The following is a 5454-nucleotide window of genomic DNA, read 5'->3' as shown; positions in this document are numbered from 1 at the left end:
TGTATTTGTGATTGTAATACTGATTATCTGTTGGTGAAACTTATAATACAGACTAAATTTCTTTCTTGTGGCTGTGTGTGTGGTCGCTGTATTCATTCTTTGTGAACGCCTAGAGTCGCCCTGCGTGACTCTCGGCCTGCTGATCTTACAACTCTGGCAACACCGGCTGGCCTCCCTCACTAGGCACACGGGGCTTGAACACAGAACTGCCAGTTCAATTGAAGTAAAGGCTACACAGCCACAAGGTGGAGCATGGTCATTTTGTCGTGCTGAGGAGCTAATTCAATGGGTGATGCTACTGGGAGTCCTCCCTCAAGGCAAAGCCTTTGTTAATGTTGGGGAGGATTTGGCCTGAGTGAAAACTGAGTCAGAACATCAAGGATTGGCCCTTGCAGGATACAGAGTGGGCCTCTGTGTGCCAGATTTGGCTTCCCACTCATGTGTGCTGGGGAGGGGTTGGACCACAAAAAGGGAGGTCTTGCTTCCATCCACTGCTCCCTACTCTCAGCGGTTGTTGGAGTCCGGAGTGGCTCTTCGAACTCACCTCCCACAGTGGCATTGTGCCCAAACACGGACACTACAGCATCAGCCGGTGTAATGGAAGCCAGCGCCTGTTTGCTCCCGGTGGTGGCAGGTTTGATGCTACGGCCCTGGATGGCATTCTGCTTCCTCCACACGTTGCTGTGTGTCTGACACCGTGATCTACTGTAACCCTTAGGCCCCACTTCTGCAAGGCTGTCACGCTTCCTCACACTTCGGTTTTCAGTGGGAGGAGCTTCCCTGACACTTTGCAACAAAGCAACAGTCTTGCTCATTAAAACATAGCTGATGGGGCCTTGTTAACAAGAATAAAATCCATCTAGTGAGATTCTCCAGAGGGAATTTAGTAGCACAATTAACCTCTGGAGAGAAAAGTTTGCTGCACTAGCAATTGCTGAGGAAACAAACTGGATACACAAGCAGTCTCTCTTTGCTAGATCGGTACCTTTTCTCACTGTAATGTAAGAGCCAATACCAGTGGAATAGATTGAAAACTGGTGTTTCTTTTTAAAGCCAGGAGACACTGATCCTGTGATGTTCTGCTTGATTTCTGATAGATCAGATGGCGCATGTACTTAGAGAGACAACCAGTGCTGTCTCAGAGAGAAGCACGGTGTTATGGAATAGCTATAGGCTGACTGCATTATTTGCCCTATATTTTCAAAGCCTCTGAAAATGCATCCTCAGCAGCGGCTTGCAAGTGCATCCCTCCGTACTTGATGCACCAGGTGGGTTATTGCACACCGAAGTGCCCAGCCGGCATGCTCAAATACAGGTTTTCCTGCATCTTCATGGGTTTGCCTGCTAATATGGAGGGTGTCATTTTGGAGGCCTTTTAGAAATCTGGCTCACTGCATGTTCCAGCCAATCAGAGAATAGAGTAGCCCCCCTTTTAAGAGACAGGGATTTGGAAAGCCCACATTACTTTACGTACAAGCAGGTACTGACCAGGGTAGCAGAGGGGGTTGCAGGTCAGGTTGGAGGTGCACCGGCACATCTGCATGGGGAAGCTCGGAAATCACCCACTAATATAATACTTGACTTCAGCCAGTGCTCTCAGTCACTCCCTTTCACAAGCACTGGCTGAAGACAACTGGTATCTTAGTGGGTGATTTCCAAGCTTCCCCACGCAGCGGTGCCATTTTAGGGCCCATTATTAAATTAGTTCCCAGCCTGTGCAGCCCTGAGCACCTGCTTCCCAGAATCCTTGCTGGAATTCAGTTTCTCCGGCACGCCTCTTGCTTTGCTCACCCCAGGCAAGCAGCAGCCCTGGCAGGCCAAAGGGGCTCATTTGTTGGTGTCAATCGGATGCTCGCTCTAAATAGCCAGGAGCACATTTCCCTGCCAGTGCCAACTGCTTCTCTGTAGAGGTTTCCTAAATCTGGCCAGGCCTCCGACCAGTTCTGATTCATACTTTGTCCAGGAGAGCACCAGCCAGTCTTATTGCCTGGCACCAGAATGGCTCCCTTTTTATTTTAGACCCTCAGTGACACTGTGTCACGTCGATAAATGTGCCACTCACATGCACCCAGGGCCGGCTCCAGCGTTTTTGCCGCCCCAAAGCCACGATCGGCAGCAGCTCTACCGCTGCTGCTTCATTCTTCGGCGGCAGGTCCTTCCCTCTGAGAGGGACTGAGGGACCCGCCGCCGAATTGCCGCTGAAGAGCCGGACGTGCCGCCCCTTTCCGTTGGCTGCACCAAGCACCTGCTTGCCCTGCATGCACCTAATGTTCTTGCTATTCTGAGTCCCCCTGCATTGCGCATGGCTGTCGCGCCATGATCGATCAAGGGGCTGGGCTTAACCAGCTCCCTGGATTCGAGCATCCCTTGTCCTTTGGAGCTTTAAAAAAAAAAAAATCCGATTCCAGGTCTGAATTTTACAAATGGGCCAAACCAACATCCCACCCGAAAACACACTGAATTTGGGGGTGAACAGACCCAACGTCCAGATGGGAATTTCGTAGCTTGATCCTTTCGTTCCTGTGATGCCATTGGACAGGGTTGGTGTTTTGAGTGTCATGATATTTCTTCCCCATGCCAGACATTCTGCAAATAAGTGCCTCCCGTGCACAGACAAGACATGCTGTGGCCGCTTCTCCAGAATAGCGCATGGTTATTATTAAGCAGCCTTCCGGAAGTATGTGACAAGCTCTTATTTTCTCTTGGCAAATGAAACATTTAAAAAATGTTAAATCAAGCTTTAGTTTTAATGTGAAATGTCACGGTGCAGGGATTGACAGTTAATGTGCTAGATAGGGCAATAAAATGCTGCAGAACGTAAACATTAGTCCTAGTGGTTGGGACTGTCTTTTTGGTCTGTGTTTGTACAGCGCCAAGCACCAGGGGGGCGTGGGCTATAACTAGGCCTCCAAAGAGCTACGGTAATAATGGACCAGGTGGTGAAGGGCTTTTACTCAGGGAAAAAACTCACTGGGCCAAACCCTGCTCTCCTTCCCTGAGTGGCGCCACTGAAATCAGTGAAGTCTCACTGTAACCAGACTAGGTCCGTAAATCAATGGAGCTACTCGTATGAATGATTTTAGCCCAATTCAGTCCATGAAAATTTGGCCTGTCTTAAAGTGGGAGAGATTTACAAAGGTTCCTCCTAACGAACCCCAGCATAGCAGGATTTACGTAAGCAATTATCTTCGAGAATGCATGGAGGGCATGTGACGTCCCAGAGGGCCAGAGAAGGGCAAACATAGGACCTATCTTTCAAAAGAAGACCTGGGAATTATAGATCAGTCAGTCTAACGTCAATGTCTGGAAAGATACTGGAACAAATGATGAAGCAATCAGTTAGTAAGAACCTAGCGGATAATAAGGTTATACGGAATAGCCAGCAAATCACACCAAACCAATCTAATTTCTGTCTTTGACAGGGTTGCTGGCCTAGTGGTTGGGAGGGAGCAGTAGACGTGACATGACAGCTCTTGATTTTAGAAAGGCTTTTGACACAGTCCCATGACATTCTAATAATGAAACTAGGGCAATGTGGTCTAGGGAAATTACTGTAAGGTGGGGGCAAGACTGGTTGAAAGGCCATCCTCCGAGAGGAATTATCAATGGGTGTATCTAGTTCCACGGGGTCAATCCTTGATCCCCGACTCTTCAATATTTTCATTAATGACTTGGATAATGGAGTGGAGATTATGCTTATAAAATTCGTGGCTGATACAAAGCTGGGAGGGGTGGCAAGTACTTTGGAAGAGAGGATTTGAATTCAAGCCGACCTTGATAAATTGGAGAATTGGTTTGAAAGCAATAAGATGAAATTCAATAAAGACAAGCGTAAGTACTTCACCTAGGAAGGAAAAATCAAATGCAAAACTACAAAATCGGAAATAACTGACTAGATGGTAGTACTGCTAAAAAATATCTAGGGATCAGAGTGGATCATATATTGACTATGAGTCAACAATATGATGCAGTTGCGAAAAAGGCTAATTTAATTCTGGGCTGTCTTAACCGGAGTGTGGTATGTAAGGCACAGGAAGTAATTGCCCTCTCTGCTCCGTGCTGATGGGGTCTCAAGCTGCAGTAGAGTGTCGTTTTGGGCACTGCACTTTAGCAAAGATGCGGATAAACTGGAAAGAGTCCAGAGGAGAGCAACAAAAATTATAAAAGGTTTAGAAAAAAATCTGACCTCAGAGGAAATTTTTAAAAAACTGGGCATGTTGAGTCTTGAGAAAAGACAACTGAGGGGGGGGACCTGATTATAGTCTTAAAATCTGTTAATTGATCACTGTCCTCTGTATAACAGCCCTTGTTCTCCATGTCCACTGAAAGTAGGACAAGAAGTAATGGGCTTAATCTCCAGCAAGGGAGATTTAGGTTAGATATTAGGAAAAACTTTCAAACTATAGTATAGTTAAGCTCTGGAATAGGCTTCCACATGAGGTTGTGGAATCTCCATCATTATAGGTTTTTAAGAACAGGTTGGACAAACAACTGTCAGGGATGTTCTAAGTCAGTGGTTCTCAACCAGGGGTATGTGTATCTAGGGGTACACAGAAGTCTTCCTGGAGGTACATCAACTCATCTAGATATTTGCCTAGTTTTACAACAGGCTACGTAAAAAGCACTAGCAAAGTGAATACAAACTTAAATTTCCATACAAACAATGACTCATAGATACTGCTCTATATACACTATATACTGAAATGTAAGTACGATATTTATATTCCAATTGATTTTATAATTATATGGTTAAAAATGAGAAAGTCAGCAATTGTCCAGTACTAGTGAGCTGTGACACTGTTGTACTTTGATGTCTGATTTTGTAAGCGAGTAGGTTTTAAGTGAACTGAAACTTGGGGGTACGCAAGACAAATCAGACTCCTGAAAGGGGGACAGTTGTCTGGAAAGGCTGAGAGCCCCTGTTCTAAGTTTACTTGGTCCTGCCTCAGCACAGGGGGCTGGACTTGAGGGTGTCCCAAGTTCCCTTCCAGCCCGACATTTCAATGATTTTGCAGTTACATGGATACAGCTGGCCACTTTCCGTGAGCAATCTCCTGTCTGCAGGCACAAGTGCAGGGTTGTGTGCATGCAAACACCAGTCCAGCGGCTCCTTAAAAATGTAGCCCTGCTTTAAATAATAAAGTGCTTCTGCTCGTAAAGCAGACAAGGAGCTGGGTCAGGACTTGTCACATTGCCAGTGTCACAGATGCTGTTGCCTTTCAAGATGGACAGCAAAGCTTGTCTAGCGGTTAGGAGACTTGCTTAGGCCTCGGGAGCCCTGGGCTCAAATCCCTGCTCTGCTACAGATTTTCTGTGGGACCCTGGGCAAGTCACAAATCAATTATTTGAAATCAATAGGTATTAGGTTCCTAAATATCTTGGAGGCTCTGGAAATGGGATCTCAGGTGCCCAGCCATACAATGGGGATAACAGACACACACATGCACACACACA

Source organism: Terrapene carolina, unplaced genomic scaffold (assembly GCF_002925995.2).
Source record: "Terrapene carolina triunguis isolate 2854851 unplaced genomic scaffold, T_m_triunguis-2.0 Scaffold130, whole genome shotgun sequence".
NCBI lineage: Eukaryota > Metazoa > Chordata > Testudines > Emydidae > Terrapene > Terrapene triunguis.
This window is presented reverse-complemented; position numbering follows the sequence as displayed.